General features: G+C 41.5%; 1 protein-coding gene across 14 annotated transcripts in view; it reads left to right on the forward strand.

The window, feature by feature from the left end:
• Positions 1 to 18,063, forward strand: part of LOC106582671 (R3H domain-containing protein 2) — a 117,914-nt gene that overhangs the window by 26,204 nt on the left and 73,647 nt on the right. The window contains exon 1 of one of the 14 annotated variants that reach the window (XM_014165954.3): positions 16,812 to 17,430. The exons of the other annotated variants lie outside the window; for them this stretch is intronic. The gene's annotated coding sequence lies outside the window, so the exon portion shown is untranslated. Of the gene's footprint in view, positions 1 to 16,811; positions 17,431 to 18,063 lie in introns of those variants that run through there. 14 annotated transcript variants of the gene reach the window in all.

The raw sequence follows: 18,063 nt of genomic DNA on the forward strand, positions 1-18,063 counted from the left end.
GTTTTACCGTGGGTACCTGTTTCTACCAGCATCTTCACAAGGTCCTTTGCTGTTGTTCTGGGATTGATTTGCACATTTCGCACCCAAGTACGTTCATCTCTGAGACAGAAGGCATCTCCTTCCTGAGCGGTATGATGGCTGCGTGGTCCCATGGTGTTTATACTTGCATACTATTGTTTGTACAGATGAACGTGGTACCTTCAGGCGTTTGGAAATGCTCCCAAGGATGAACCAGACGTGGAGGTCTACAATTTATTTTCTGAGGTCTTGGCTGATTTCTTTTGATTTTCTCTTGATGTCAAGCAAAGATGCACTGAGTTTGAAGGAAGTCCTTGAAATACATCCACAGGTACACCTCCAATTGACTCAAATTATGTCAATTAGCTTATCAGAAGCTTCTAAAGCCATGAGATCATTTTCTGGAATTTTCCAAGCTGTTTAAAGGCACAGTCAACTTGGTGTATGTAAACTTCTGACCCACTGGAATTCTGATACAGTGAAATAATCCGTCTGTAAACAGTTGTTGGAAAAATTACTTGTCATGCACAAAGTAGATGTCCTAGCCGACTTGCCAAAACTATAGTTTGTTAACGACAAATTTGTGGAGAGGCTGAAAAACGAGATGACTACAACCTAAGTGTATGTAAACTTCCGACTTCAACTGTATGTAGATTTTTTTTATTTTTATTTTTTACTGTAATTCCTTTTTAATTGTGCATCTGGCCCTTTTAATTGCGCATCTAGCGAGGTGAGGTATGTGTCTAGCGAATGTTCTGTACTGCTGCTGCTAATTTTATGGCAAAGTTAGCAAATAAGCGGCTAACAAACAAATAGGTACTCCTATATGCTTAGGGGGCGGCAGGTTAGAGAGCTGGGCCAGTAAGCGAAAGGCTGCTGGATCGAAACCCACACCTGACAAGATAAAGATCTGTAGTTCTGCCTCTGAGCAAGGCCATTAACCCACTGTTCCCCGGGCGCCGACGATGTGGATGTCGATTAAGGCAGCCCCCGCACCTCTCTGATTCAGAGTGTTAAATGCGGAAGACATTTTAGTTGAAGACATTCAGTTGTACAACTGACTAGGTATCCCCCTTTCCCTTAATTTTGTTATTAATGTAACTACTTGTTCTACAATCGTTGGGCTACATGTTTAGATTTTAAATATTTTGTAAGGCTGCATGATGCGACTCTAATCATGATTTGAAAAAAGTAGCTTGAAAGGCATGAGCTCTGCATTGTTTTATTTTGCGCAGGCTGTACACACTCCAATGGTCTCATTCACAATTTGACAAACACTTGATAATGCCTTGAATTTCATGGCGGTGTCCCCTTTCGCTGTAATGCACACTAAATAAATGTATGACTTTTGCGGCCAGTGAGCGTTGTGCCCTTGGCCTGGAGTGCTGTGCTGTCCCTTTCTCCCTGAGTGCTCTGCGCTCCGAAGTGCCTCTTACTCACATTGCTCTAAATCATGTGATCCGGTCTTTCTCACAGGCTACAAGTAAAGACAGACACATCGGGGATGCAACTGCGCACGTCCTTATCCAATTCCATAATACAAAAGTCAACCTATTCTGTGCGAGAAATAAATATACCGAACAATCTGGGACTGTTGTGGTATGAAATAGATCCCAAGTTAATACAACCACAAGCATAATATTTTTTTTTGCAATGTGGCTGATGCAACAGATCAAAACGTTTAGCTTAAAATGTTGATCAACTATTAGGCTATTTCTTAACATAAATGCAGCAATGCACCAATGGGAGTAGGCTATAAGCGTGAATGTTCCATTAGCAGGAAAACACCATTATCAAAAGTGACCGCAAATGCGATTTATGTATGTAATGCTTTTATTATAAAGTTGCATTCTTATGGTCACAATTATCTTCCCCAAACATGAAACTCACACGCTGTTTATGTATGCCAGCAGGGTTGGGGAGTAACGGATTACATGTAAGGGATTACAAAAAAACGTAACTAATTCGTTACGCTACCAGCAAAAATACAGATACTTTTGAAGAACTAGATGATTACTTTTTAAATTCAGAAAGGAAGTTTGGGAGAATCTGACACTTCTCTGTTTTCTCAATGACATTCAAATCGGCATTGAAAAAAGGCGCATGTTTTTAAAATTTGTTCAACGTGTGCAGGTCTGACCAAAAGTCAGACCACTATGATGACACACCAAATGTGTTTGATAGATCGTGGAAAAGAGCAGGAATAGGCTTTTGTAGGCTACAGTCCAAGCTTTGTCTTCCAATGGTGCGACTGCTGTCGGCATCCAAAGATTATCCAACTTGAATAAACTCTTGGAGGTAAGGATGACAGCAGGGGTGTAGTCTACGGCGATATGGATATCACTTATTGATATCTACATAGTGCAATGATGTGAATCACACTGCTTGAGTCTCATTTAACTATTTGCGCCTTACAGATTGTGGTTGTTGTGGATGGCTGTTCACAAATCTAAATGTCTATTTGAACCCATTAATGGTTGAATTCAAGAAGTTTAAGCTGTCTATCAATTAGGGCTGGGCGATTAAATCAATATCAATAATTAGAGGTAATTACTTCTCCTCAATAACGATATAAAAACGTTTAGATTCATTTTCAATAATGTCGATAGAATAATTAGGTACAGCAGTCCATTTCACCTCTGACGCAGCAGGAACGTGCGGAGAAGTGACAATATGCACGTGGAGAGGTATACGCCCACTAAAAACCACTCAGCACCTCGAGTGATGGAGTAGCCACTATTAACCATGAGAAATGAGTGATGTAGGCGAAAACAGGGGCAGTGATAGCCATGGAGATGGAACAGCTTCCAACAAAGAAATGATTGATAAGGGTTCAACTGTTTCAGTATTTTGGAAGTGGTTTGGCTTTTTGAAGTCCCGACAAAGAGCAGAGCGATGTTCGGTGGAAATTGTGCCCTAGACAGGTGGTTACGAAGTCTGGTAATACAACAAACCTTTTTTCAACATCTGAAGCAAAATCACTCTTTGGAACATGCAGGAAGTTTGAGTTTGCTCCATGGTATTGATGAACGCCCCTCAAGCACCAGCCAATCTAGGGATGTTTGCCCGAAGCTGTCAACACTGACAGCGTTTATGCCCTACAAGCAAACATCGAAAAGACCAAGACGTCACAAATGCTATTATGCATTGCATTGCTAAGGACATGCTACCAATTAGCACAGTCGAAAAGGAAGGTTTCAAGAGACTTATCAATTTAATTGACCCCAGATCCGTGCTCCCTGGCCGCAAACATGGAACAATTTCCCTTAAACTATACTTTTGTGTAGCTCACATAATAAAAAAATGTAACCTTTTATTTAACTAGGCAAGTCATTCTTATTTTCAATGACGGCCTAGGAACGGTGGGTTAACTGCCTTGTTCAGGGGCAGAATTACAGATTTTTACCTTGTCAGCTCAGGGATTCAATCTTGCAACCTTACGGTTATCTAGTCCAACGCTCTAACCACCTGCTTTACATTGCACTCCACGAGGTTACGCGAATGCAGTAAGAAGCTAAGTTGCTAGCTAGCATAAAATTATCTTTATAAAAAACAATCAATCAATCATAATCACTAGTTAACTACACATGGTTGATGATATTACTAGTTTATCTAGCCTGTCCTGCGTTGCATATAATCGCTTAGGTACACGTTGCTCCAACCATAAACATCAATGCCTTTCTTAAAATCAATCCCACAAGTATATATTTTTAAACCTGCATATTTGGTTAATATTGCCTGCTAACATGAATTTCTTTTAACTAAGGAAAATGTGTCACTTCTCTTGCAAACAGTCAGGGTATATGCAGCAGTTTGGACCGCCTGGCTCGTTGCGAACTGTGAAGACACTTTCTTCCTAACAAAGACAACCGACTTCGCCAAACGGGGATGATTTAACCTCTATGGGCTAGGTGGGACGCTAGCGTGCCACCCGTGGTGCACTCCATCAACAGCAGGTGCATTTCAAGAGCGGCAAATTTGAATCCAAATAAATGTCAAAATTCAAATTTTTCAAAAATGCAACTATTTTACACCATTTGAAAGATAAACATCTCCTTAATCTAACCACGTTTTACGATTTCAAAAAGGTTTTACGGCGAAAGCATAAATTTAGAGTATGTTAGGACAGTACATTTACAAGAGTTGTGTGTAATGTTTTGTCAAGTCAAAGACAGGGTCACCAAAACCATAAAACCAGCTAAAATGATGCACTAACCTTTTACAATCTACATCAGATGACACTCCTAGGACATTATGTTAGACAATGCATGCATTTTTAGTTCTATCAAGTTCATATTTATATCCAAAAACAGCGTTTTACTATGGCATTGATGTTGAGGAAATCGTTTCCCTCCAATAACCGGCAGTCAAGTCAGCGTCACAAATTAAATAATTAAAATTAGAAAACATTGGTAAAATATTATATTGTCATTTAAAGAATTATAGATTTACATCTCTTGAACGCAATCAACTTGCCAGATTTAAAAATAACCTTACTGGGAAATCACACTTTGCAATAATCTGAGCACTGCGCCCAGAAAAATACGCGTTGCGATACAGACTAGACGTCATGTTGGGGAGATCTAAAATCGAAAATACTATGTAAATAATCCATTACCTTTGATTCTCTTCATCAGATGTCACTTCCAGGTATCACAGGTCCATAACGAATGTAGTTTTGTTCAAAAAAGCTCATCATTTATGTCCAAAAATCTCCGTCTTGTTAGCACATGATCTAAGCCAGCCAGACTTCTCGTCATGAACGAGGGGAAAAAATATATTTCCGTTCGTTCAAACATGTCAAACGTTGTATAGCATAAATCATTAGGGCCTTTTTTAACCAGAACATGAATAATATTCAAGGTGGACGAATGCATACTCTTTTATAACGTATTGGAACGAGGGTACCCAACATGAACTCGCGCGCCAGGTGTCTAATGGGACATCATCGTTCCATGGCTCTTGTTCGGTCAGATCTCCCTCCAGAAGACTCAAAACACTTTGTAAAGGCTGGTGACATCTAGTGGAAGCAATAGGAAGTGCCAAAATATTCCTAAGCCCCTGTGTTTTTCAATGGGATAGGTTTAAAGTCAATACAACACATCAGGTATCCACTTCCTGTCAGAAAATGTCTCAGGGTTTTGCCTGCCAAATGAGTTCTGTTATACTCACAGACACCATTCAAACAGTTTTAGAAACTTTAGGGTGTTTTCTATCCATATATAATAAGTATATGCATATTCTAGTTACTGGGTAGGATTAGTAACCAGATTAAATCGGGTACATTTTTTTTATCCAGACGTGCAAATGCTGCCCCCTAGCCCTAACAGGTTAACAAAAGCGCATATGCGAAAAAAGCACAATCGTTGCACGACTGTACCTAACCATAAACATCAATGCCTTTCTTCAAATCAATACACAGAAGTATATACACTGCTCAAAAAATAAAGGGAACACTAAAATAATACATCCTAGATCTGAATGAATGAAATAATCTTATTAAATACTTTTTTCTTTACATAGTTGAATGTACTGACAACAAAATCACACAAAAATAATCAATGGAATTCCAATTTATCAACCCATGGAGGTCTGGATTTGGAATCACAATCAAAATATGTGGAATACCACACTACAGGCTGATCCAACTTTAATGTAATGTCCTGAAAACAAGTCAAAATGAGGCTCAGTAGTGTGTGTGTGTGGCCTCCATGTGCCTGTATGACCTCCCTACAACGCCTGGGCATGCTCCTGATGAGGTGGCGGATGGTCTCCTGAGGGATCTCCTGCCAGACCTGGACTAAAGCATCCGTCAACTCCTGGACAGTCTGTGGTGCAACGTGGCGTTGGTGGATGGAGCGAGACATGATGTCCCAGATGTGCTCAATTGGATTCAGGTCTGGGGAACGGGCGGGCCAGTCCATAGCATCAATGCCTTCCTCTTGCAGGAACTGCTGACACACTCCAGCCACATGAGGTCTAGCATTGTCTTGCATTAGGAGGAACCCAGGGCCAACCGCACCAGCATATGGTCTCACAAGGGGTCTGAGGATCTCATCTCGGTACCTAATGGCAGTCAGGCTACCTCTGGCGAGCACATGGAGGGCTGTGCGGCCCCCCAAAGAAATGCCACCCCACACCATGACTCAGCCACCGCCAAACCGGTCATGCTGGAGGATGTTGCAGGCAGCAGAACGTTCTCCACGGCTTCTCCAGACTGTCACGTCTGTCACATGTGCTCAGTGTGAACCTGCTTTCATCTGTGAAGAGCACAGGGTGCCAGTGGCGAATTTGCCAATCTTGGTGTTCTCTGGCAAATGCCAAACGTCCTGCACGGTGTTGGGCTGTAAGCACAACCCCCACCTGTGGACGTCGGGCCCTCATACCACCCTCATAGAGTCTGTTTCTGACCGTTTGAGCAGACACATGCACATTTGTGGCCTGCTGGAGGTCATTTTGCAGGGCTCTGGCAGTGCTCCTCCGCTCCTCCTTGCACAAAGGCGGAGGTAGCGGTCCTGCTGCTGGGTTGTTGCCCTCCTACGGCCTCCTCCACGTCTCCTGATGTACTGGCCTGTCTCCTGGTAGCACCTCCATGCTCTGGACACTATGCTGACAGACACAGCAAACCTTCATGCCACAGCTCGCATTGATGTGCCATCCTGGATGAGCTGCACTACCTGAGCCACTTGTGTGGGATGTAGTCTCCATCTCATGCTACCACTAGATTGAAAGCACCGCCAGCATTCAAAAGTGACCAAAACATCAGTCAGGAAGCATAGGAACTGAGAAGTGGTCTGTGGTTACCACCTGCAGAACCACTCCTTTATTGGGGGTGTCTTGCTAATTGCCTATAATTTCCACCTGTTGTCTATTCCATTTGCACAACAGCATGTGAAATTTATTGTCAATCAGTGTTGCTTCCTAAGTGGACAGTTTGATTTCACAGAAGTGTGATTGACTTGGAGTTACATTGTGTTGTTTAAGTGTTCCCTTTATTTCTTTGAGCAGTATATTTTTAAACCTGCATATTTAGCTAAAATAAATCCATGTTAGCAGGCAATATTAACCAGGTGAAATTGTCATTTTGTGTTCATTGCACGCAGTCAGGGTATATGCAACAGTTTGGGCCGCCTGGCTCGTTGCGAACTAATTTGCCAGAATTTTTACGTAATTATGACATAACATTAAAGGTTGTGCAATGTAACAGGAATAACGTTTTGTTTTCGAGATGATAGTTTCCGGATTCGACCATATTAATGACCTAAGGCTCGTATTTCTGTGTGTTATTATGTTATAATTAAGTCTATGATTTGATAGAGCAGTCTGACTGAGCGGTGGTAGGCAGCAGCAGGCTCGTAAGCATTCATTCAAACAGCACTTTCGTGCGTTTTGCCAGCAGCCCTTCGCAATGCATTGCGCTGTTTATGACTTCAAGCCTGTCAACTTCCAAGATTAGGCTGGTGTAACCGATATGAAATGGCTAGCTAGTTGGCCGGGTGCGCGCTAATAGCGTTTCAAACGTCACTCGCTCTGAGACTTGGAGTAGTTGTTTCCCTTGCTCTGCATGGGTAACGCTGCTTCGAGGGTGGCTGTTGTCAATGTGTTCCTGGTTCGAGCCCAGGTAGGAGCGAGGAGAGGGACGGAAGCTATACTGTTACACTGGCAATACTAAAGTGCCTATAAGAACATCCAATAGTCAAAGGTATATGAAATACAAATCGTATAGAGAGAAATAGTCCTATAATAACTACAACCTAAAACATCTTATCTGGGAATATTGAAGCAGCTTGGTGAGAAGGCAACAACTGTTGGCACAATTATTAGAAAATCGAAGAAGTTCAAGATGACGGTCAATCACCCTCGGTCTGGAGCTCCATGCAAGATCTCACCTCGTGGGGCATCAATGATCATGAGGAAGGTGAGTGATCAGCCCAGAACTACACGGCAGGACCTGGTCAATGACCTGAAGAAAGCTGGGACCACAGTCTCAAAGAAAACCATTAGTAACACACTTAGCCGTCATGGATTAAAATCCTGCAGCGCACGCAATGTCCCCCTGCTCAAGCCAGCGCATGTCCAGGCCCGTCTGAAGTTTGCCAATGACCATCTGGATGATCCAGAGGAGGAATGGGAGAAGGTCATGTGGTCTGATGAGACAAAAATAGAGCTTTTTGGTCTAAACACCACTCGCCGTGTTTGGAGGAAGAAGAAGGATGGGTACAACCCCAAGAACACCATCCCAACCGTCTAGCATGGAGGTGGAAACATCATTCTTTGGGGATGCTTTTCTGCAAAGGGGCCAGGACGACTGCACTGTATTGAGGGGAGGATGGATGGGGCCATGTATCGCGAGATCTTGGCCAACAACCTCCTTCCCTCAGTAAGAGCATTGAAGATGGGTAATGGCTGGGTCTTCCAGCATGATAACGACCCAAAACACACAGCCAGGGCAACTGAGTGGCTCCGTAAGAAGCATCTCAAGGTCCTGGAGTGGCCTAGCCAGTCTCCAGTCCTGAACCCAATAGAAAATCTTTGGAGGGAGCTGAAAGTCCGTATTGCCCAGCGACAGCCCCGAAACCTGAAGGATCTGGAGAAGGTCTGTATGGAGGAGTGGGCCAAAATCCCTGCTGCAGTGTGTGCAAACCTGGTCAAGAACTACAGGAAACGTATGATCTCTGTAATTGCAAACAAAGGTTTCTGTACCAAATATTAAGTTCTGCTTTTCTGATGTATCAAATACTTATGTCATAGAAATGTTTGCAAATGTATTAAATAAAAACATAAATACCTTATTTATATATAAGTATTCAGACCCTTTGCTATGAGACTTGAAATTGAGCTCAGCTGCATCATGATTCCATTGATCATTCTTGAGCTGTTTCTACAACTTGATTGGAGTCCAGCTGTGGTAAATTCAATTGATTGGACATGATTTGGAAAGGCACACACCTGTCTATATAAGGTCCCACAGTTGATAGTGCATGTCAGGGAAAAAAATCAAGCCATGGTTGTAGGAATTGTCCATAGAGCTTCGAGACAGGATTGTGTAGAGGCACAGATTTGGGGAAGGTTACCAAAACATTTCACCAGCATTGAAGGTCCAAGTACATGGTGGCCATCATTCTTAAATGGAAGAAGTTTGGGGTGACCGTATTAGCTCCAGACCGGCGGTTGAGAGTCATGAAGGCAGTCAAATTCCATGTGATGGTTTAGTCACGGTAATTAGGCTTCTCCAAGCTCTGATGCTGCTGATGATCATTAGTAGCCTACCAAACTTGCTAACTGCCTCGTACTCAGCACTCGATTGATCCTCTAAATAACTCTGACATCATTGCAAATGTTATCGAAAATCTAATCAAACACTTCAAGAGAGCTCATGTTGCGCGAACATTTCTATAGGCTATGCAAATACGTGAGAAAACAGAGTTATGGCCTCTATTATAAAACAGGAGGATCCCATCAGCTTTCGATAGACTAGGCATACTATATTTATTTATTTTATTAGGCTTTGCTGTGGCTCAGTTGGTAGAGCATGGTGTGTGCAACGCCAGGGTTGTGGGTTCGATTCCCACGGGGGGCCAGTACAAAATGAATGAAATGAAATGTATGCAATCACTACTGTAAATCGCTCTGGATAAGAGCGTCTGCTAAATGACAAAAAAAAAGTATTACATTTAAAAATATATCTCACCTTTCCTAGTATTAAGCACATTGCTTATCTTTACAACAGGAGTATAGCCTACCTGGCTAGAATGGAAATGAAACACAGGATAAGCGTCATTCATTCGCTATTTAAGTGCATTTTCCCCGCGGCCCCTGTTTCGAGACAGGTGCATGATAATGGTCCATTCTAAAATCAACACAAATTTCACACATACAGTAGCAGTCAAAAGTTTGGACACCTACTAATTCCGGGGGTTTTCTTTATTTATACATTGTAGAATAATAGTGAAGACATCAAAACTATGAAGTAACACATATGGAATCATGTAGTAAACAAAAAAAAAAAAGTGTTAACCTGTTAGGGCTAGGGGGCAGTATTGACACAGCCGGATAAAAAAACGTACCCGATTTAATCTGGTTACCACTTCTACCCAGTAACTAGAATATGCATATAATTATTGGCTTTGGATAGAAAACACCCTAAAGTTTCTAAAACTGTTTGAATGGTGTCTGTGAGTATAACAAAACTCAAATGGCAGGTCAAAACCTGAGAAGATTCTGTACAGGAAGTACCCTGTCTGACCATTTCTTGGCCTCCTTTGCCATCTCTATCCATTACAAAGGATCTCTGCTGTTACGTGACACTTCCTACGGCTCACATGGGCTCTCAGAAGGCGGCAAAAAGCTGAATCGTGGCTTTGCAGGCTCTGGTTGAAACAAAGTAGCGCGTTTGGGTAGTGGCTGGTTACAGTACTGTGAGACTCAGGCACGTGCCCGCGTCGACCGAATGCTTTGTTTTCTTTTCTCTGTTTACCTAAACGGAGATTCCCGGTCGGAATATTATCGCTTTTTTACGAGAAAAATTGCAGAAAAATGGATTTTAAACAGCGGTTGACATGCTTCGAAGTACGGTAATGGAATATTTAGAATTTTTTTGTCACGAATTGCGCCATGCTCGTAACCCTGATTTACCATTTCGGATAGTGTCTGGAACGCACGAACAAAACGCCGCTATTTGGATATAATGATGGATTATTTTGGACCAAACCAACATTTGTTATTGAAGTAGCAGTCCTGGGAGTGCATTCTGACGAAGACAACAAAGGTAATCAAACTTTTGTAATAGTAAATCTGACTTTGGTCAGGGCTAAACTTGCTGGGTGTCTAAATAGCTAGCCCTGTGATGCTGGGCTATCTACTGAGAATATTGCAAAATGTGCTTTCACCGAAAAGCTATTTTAAAATCGGACATATCGAGTGCATAGAGGAGTTCTGTATCTATAATTCTTAAAATAATTTGTTTTTTGTAAACGTTTATCGTGAGTAATTTAGTAAATTCACCGGAAGTTTGCGGGGGGTATGCTAGTTCTGAACGTCACATGCTAATGTAAAAAGCTGTTTTTTGATATAAATATGAACTTGATTGAACAAAACATGCATGTATTGTATAACATAATGTCCTACGATTGTCATCTGATGAAGATCATCAAAGGTTAGTGCTGCATTTAGCTGTGGTTTGGGTTTATGTGACATTATATGCTAGCTTGAAAAATGGGTGTGTGATTATTTCTGGCTGGGTACTCTGCTGACATAATCTAATGTTTTGCTTTCGTTGTAAAGCCTTTTTGAAATCGGACAGTGTGGTTAGATTAACGAGAGTCTTGTCTTTAAAATGGTGTAAAATAGTCATATGTTTGAGAAATTGAAGTAATAGCATTTCTAAGGTATTTGAATAACGCGCCACGGGATTCCACTGGCTGTTACGTAGGTGGGACGAAATCGTCCCACTGGCCCTAGAGAAGTTAACAAACTATAGTTTTGGCAAGTCGGTTAGGACATCTACTTTGTGCATGACACAAGTAATATTTACAACAATTGTTTACAGATTATTTCACTTATTCACTGTATCACAATTGCAGTGGGTCAGAAGTTTACATACACTAAGTTGACTGTGCCTTGAAACAGCTTGGAAAATTCCAGAAAATGTTGTCATGGCTTTAGAAACTTCTGATAGGCTAATTGACATCATTTGAGTCAATTGGAGGTGTACCTGTGGATGTATTTCAAGGCCTACCTTCAAACTCAGTGCCTCTTTGCTTGACATCATGGGAAAATCAAAAAATCAGCCAAGACCGCAGAAAAAAAATTGTCGACCTCTAAAAGTCTGGTTCATCCTTGGGAGCAATTTCCAAATGCCTGAAGGTACCACGTTCATCTGTACAAACAATGGTACGCAAGTATAAACACCATTGGACTACGCAGCCGTCATACCGCTCAGGACAGCAAAGGACCTTGTGAAGATGCTGGATTAAACGGGCACAAAAAGATCTATATCCACAGTAAAACGAGTCCTATATTGACATAACCTGAAAGGCCACTCAGCAAGGAAGAAGCCACTGCTCCAAAACTGCCATAAAGAAGCCAGACTACAGTTTGCAACTGCACATGGGGACAAAGATTGTACTTTTTGGAGAACTGTCCTCTGGTTTGATGAAACAAAAATAGAACTGTTTGGACATAATGACCATCATTATGTTTGGAGGATAAAGGGGGACGCTTGCAAGCTGAAGAACACCATCCCAACTATGAAGCACGGGGGTGGCAGCATCATGTTGTGGGGGTGCTTTGCTGCAGGATGGATTGGTGCACTTCAGAAAATAGATGGCATCATGAAGGAGAATTATGTGGATTTATTGAAGCAACATCCCAAGACATCATTCAGGAAGTTTATGCTTGGTCGCAAATGGGTCTTCCAAATGGACAATGACCCCAAACATACTTCCAAAGTTGTGGCAAAATGGCTTAACCTCTCTCGGGTATGTGGGACGAAATCGTCCCACCTAGTCAACAGCCAGTGGAATCGAGTGGCGCGAAATACAAAAACCTTAAATGCTATAACTTCAATTTCTCAAACATATGACTATTTTACACCATTTTAAAGACAAGACTCTCGTTAATCTAACCACATTGTCCGATTTCAAAAAGGCTTTACAGGGAAAGCAAAACATTAGATTATGTTAGGAGAGTACCCAGCCAGAAATAATCACACAGCCATTTTTCAAGCTAGCATATATGTCACAAAAACCAAAACCACAGCTAAATGCAGCACTAACCTTTGATCTTTATCAGATGACACTCCTAGGACATTATGTTATACAATGCATGCATGTTTTGTAAATATTTATATCAAAAAACAGCTTTTTACATTAGCATGTGACGTTCAGAACTAGCATACACACCGAAAACTTCCGGTGAATTTACTAAATTACTCTTGATAAACGTTTACAAAATACATAACAATTATTTTAAGAATTATAGGTACAGAACTCCTTTATGCAATATTCTGAGAGATTGCTCGGCCATCAAGGCTAGCTAAACAGACACTCGCCAACATCGAGGCTCAGTAAACTCAGAATTACTAGTAGAAAAATTGGATTACCTTTGCTGTTCTTCGTCAGAATGCACTCCCAGGACTTCTACTTCAATCACAAATGTTGTTTTGGTTCAAAATAATTCATTGTTATGTTCAAATATCCTCTGTTTTGTTCCTGCGTTCAGGTCCCTATCCGAAGGGTGACGCGCGGACGCATGTCGTGACATAATATTCCATTACCGTACTTAGAAGCATGTCAAACACTGTTTAAAATCAATTTTTATGCAATTTTTCTCATAAAATAGCGATAATATTCTAACTGGGCGACGTTGTTTTCGCTCAAAGGCTGAAAGAAAAACATGGCCACTTCTCGGGTCCGCACATCTCTTGTCTCTGAGCCACCAGCCTGACCACTCACAAACAGCGCTCCTGTACCTTGCCCAGAGACAGCAGAGATCTCATTCCACTTTCTGGCGCCTTCAGAGAGCCTATGGGAGCCTTAGAAATTGTCACGTTACAGCAGAGATCCTGTATTTTCGACAGATGCCACAGAAGCACAAGAAATGGTCAGATAGGGCACTTCCTGTATGGAATCTTCTCAGGTTTTGGCCTGCCATATGAGTTCTGTTATACTCACAGACACCATTCAAACAGTTTTAGAAACTTTAGGGTGTTTTCTATCCAAATCTACCAATTATATGCATATTCTCGTTTCTGGAAAAGAGTAGTAACCAGTTTAAATCGGGTACGTTTTTTATTCGGCCGTGAAAATACTGCCCCCTACCCTAGAGAGGTTAAGGACAACAAAGTCAAGGTATTGGAGAGGCCATGACAAAGCCCGGACCTCAATCCTATAGAAATTTGACCTGAAAAAGTGTGTGCAAGCAAGGAGGCCTACAAACCTGACTCAGTTACACCAGCTCTGTCAGGAGGAATGTGCCAAAATTCACCCAACTTATTGTGGGAGGCATGTGGAAGGCTTTTATTAGAGTGTATTGTCGTGGAAATTCTGCACAGGGACACTCAAAGTCAATCTTAAATGAATCATTGTTTATTAACAGCAAGCCGGAAAGGTCACAGTTAAACTTAAATGCATAAAGTACCGGTCTTTAGTGTGCTCCCCCGGGGCAGTCCTGTTCTCTTAAATAGTGCTTACACATACAAGTTATATTTGCATTATTTATCTTATTCATCATTCTTAATTCATCATTAACGTTTGGTTCATGCATGTGACAGACCAATACTGGTTCATGCATGTGACAGAGCAATACCTCACGAGGCTTCTCCTCTCCAAGCTGAGACCTTGAAACTGAGATATCCCTTTCCGTTCTCAAAACAAAGTTCTGGGCTTATTACCAAATTGCACATACTGATAGTGAGGATTCCTCCCAGGCACGTTCAGTCAGTCACTTGCATGTACACAGAAATTGGTTATTAGAAAAGCACAAACACAACATTTTCCATCGCATTATTTTCATATCGGTTTTACCGTTTAGAAATGGAAGCACTTTTGTATGTATATATTTTTTGGACAAATCCACTTACTGTGTCAAAGTAGTCAAGAGTTTAGTATTTGGTCGCATATTCCTAGCACGCAATGACTACATCAAGCTTGTGACTCTACAAACTTGTTGGATGCCTTTGTAGTTACCTTTGGTTGTTTCAGATTGTTTTGCCCAATAGGAACAGAATAATGAATGTGTTGTCATTTTGGAGTCACTTTTTTATTGTAAATAAGAATAGGATGTTTTTCAACACTTCTACATCCATGTGGATGCTACCATGATTATGGAGTGTCATGGAACAAATGCCCCCCCCCCCCCCCAAGAAACCTAACCTCTCACCTTTGCCAATAACCAGGGGTATGATCTTTGTTCCTCTAACTTTCTCACCGAATCACAACCAAAACAAACTGTAAATGCATCCCAAAAATGTGTAAAGTCACACGCTTGATGTCAGGGGTCGCGTTAATGCAGGATTCAGCATTTTTCACGCAGAAAAGGAAAGAGAAAATATCTTGCTTCTTTTTGTAAATGCAGATCTAAAATGCTTCTTATTTGTAAACTCTGCTCGGGTTCAGTAAGGGTTTTGCTCCAGATCATGTATGTAAAAGGCCTAATTTCATGCGTCAGTTGCACTATCTTTGCTCACATCATTGGATCACCAGACTGCGCTCTGAATGATGTGTGGGCTACTTTTCTCTGGTACTTTCCTCCATTGTAGTTTTTCTCCGGTAGCAAGTTAAATTGGAAAACGGTTAATGTAGCTGGCTACATTCTTTCATTGATACAAACATTAGAAATATGTTTTTGCAAAAAATGACCTTGCTTTTTCGTTAGCTAGTTTACTTGTGTGACTGCTAGCCATATAGGCGGAGTTGCAAAGAAAAAGCCGTATCTCAGACTGGCCAATAAATATAAAAGACTAAGATGGGCAAAAGAACAGACACTGGACAGAGGAACTTTGCCTAGAAGGCCAGCATCACGGAGTCGCCTCTTCACTGTTGACGTTGAGACTGGTGTTTTGCGGGTACTATTTAATGAAGCTGCCAGTTGAGGACTTGTGAGGTGTCTGTTTCTCAAACTAGACACTAATGTACTTGTCCTCTTGCTCAGTTGTGCATCAGGGCCTCCCGCTCTTTCTATTCTGGTTAGAGCCAGTTTGCGCTGTTCTGTGAAGGGAGTAGTACACAGCATTGTGCGAGATCTTCAGTTTCTTGGCACTTTCTCGCATGGAATAGCCTTCATTTCTCAGAACAAGAATAGACCGACGAGTTTCAGAAGAAAGGTCTTTGTTTCTGGCCATTTTGAGCCTGTAATCGAACCCACAAATGCTGATGCTCAAGTAGTCTGAAGAAGGCCAGATTTATTGCTTCTTTAATCAGAACAACTGTTTTCAGCTGTGCTAACTGCAGAAGGGTTTTTCAAATGATCAATTAGCCTTTTAAAATGATAAACTTCGATTCGCTAACACAACGTGCCATTGGAACACAGGAGTGATAGTTACTGATAATGGGCCTCTGTACGCCTACTATGTAGTATTTTCCATAAAATAATCTGCCGTTTCCAGCTACAATAGTCATTTACAACATTAACAATGTCTACACTGTATTTCTGATCAATTTGATGTTAATGGACAAAAAAAATACAAGGACATTTCTAAGTGACCCCAAACTTTTGAACGGTAGGTTATATGGTTAAAATGCAGTGCAATTTCGTCAGCTATTTCTGGAGAAGTGCAAATTTCATCTGTAAGATGGTTCCTGCAATCAGTATAATGTTAAGTGGACATTCCTTCACTTTCTCTTCATATTGGATCTTTATCCAGCTCCTATGAACAGTTTGGATGTGCGTAAAACCCTCCGGTTTGTTGCCTTGTCTGTATTATTATGCGCCCACGGGGAGCAAATATGTTGCTTATAACTGTATTTAGACAGCCTATTTAAAGCAAGTTTTGTTTTTATTCGAATTATAATCTCTTTATAGGTCTTATCAATAGCCCGGTGAATTGAATCTTGCTTATTGACTACGTTGGCAAGTCCATGTCCAGACAGCAATTTGCAATTGATATTTTTTTCTTTCTTTCTTCACCACCACCACCACCACCACCAGTTTGTTTTTCATCCAAACCCAAGGGCACTGAATGAGACTAGTGTAACAGAGAATCTAGCGTAGTTGGTTGTAATTGAGGACTTGACGGTTAGTGATGGTCACATGGCTTGCTCTTGTGGATCTAGGTTATATGTGGCTTCCTATACAGCAAGGAGGGATGCAATGCAAACCTTGAGTGGGTGAATGGAGGAATGAACTTTTCATTGTCCGTTTTTCGTCATTGAAGTGTGTCTTGCCATCGTGCTGCCAGTGACAGTCCTTCAAACAGCTGGGTTTTCTCACTAGCCCTGGGCTGCCTGTCAGCACAATTATATTGTTACTGTGAGAGGGAGTGCGAGGAAGGGAGCGTTGGTGAAGGAGTAGAGTGAGGCAGAGCAGTGTGCACATGATATAGTGAGAGGAGAGTGCTCGCTCGCTCTCTCGCTCACCGTCTCTGTGCTTGTACACTTCATTCAGAAAAAGGGGCAGTCAAAAGAGGGGTCCTTCCTTCCTCGTTTGCAAAACCCTCGACATAGAATAGCTCCGACATGTACAGCTAGCTAGAACAGACGGAGAGGACAGACAGACCATAAAATAAGCTTTAGGCTAGCGGTAGCTAGATGACCGTGGGGGACGGATGGATTCTCCTCGGATACAGTCAGTGTTTTATTGAGACTGAAGTGATGTCAGCGATCTGCCAGCGTAGCGATATGTTGTAGCCTGTCGTTCCACCCGATCATTCATCCTGCAAAACCTCTGCATGGGAGCTGCAAATCTCTAAACACAGTAAGCAAGCGATGTGTGTTTGCGTGTGCGCCACTTGTGTTTTGTATTATTCACATTTATACATTTACCAGTTACGCGGGATGTGTCAAAGTTAAACTTCAAACTCTTATTCGGTGGATTGCCTTAGCTTATCGCCTCTTATCTGTCTCTGTGTCCTGTCTTTTGTAACGTTGCTAAAGTATGATTTAGCTTACATCTATCTGGAGCTTAGAATAGCTTCTATAAAGTACAGTTTTATAGGGCTGGGAATTGCCAGGCACCTCACAATACGATATTATCACGATACTTAGGTACCGATATGTATTTTTGATTCTGTGACTTCAACGTGATGTAATGTTCCAAACATATTGCTCACCATGTGTCTGCTGCAGGGAGATGAGAACATTAGAAAACAAGTTTTTTTTGATCAGTCAAGGAAATCAAAGTGCTAAAAACAAATTGGCTCCCAATTTTAAAAAGCTATTTTGGAAAATGTTGGTGCAGATACAGCCAACTAGCGCAAAAATATTATTGCGATATTGTCAAAACGATACGATTCTATAATCTAAAATAATATCCCGGTATGTAACTTTGGATTTGTCCCCATAACTACGGTTTTATAATCAATCTATTTAACCTTCTGTAATCTGTTCA

The sequence above is a fragment of the Salmo salar genome, chromosome 22 (assembly GCF_965601325.2).
Source record: "Salmo salar chromosome 22, fSalSal1, whole genome shotgun sequence".
Taxonomy (NCBI): domain Eukaryota; kingdom Metazoa; phylum Chordata; class Actinopteri; order Salmoniformes; family Salmonidae; genus Salmo; species Salmo salar.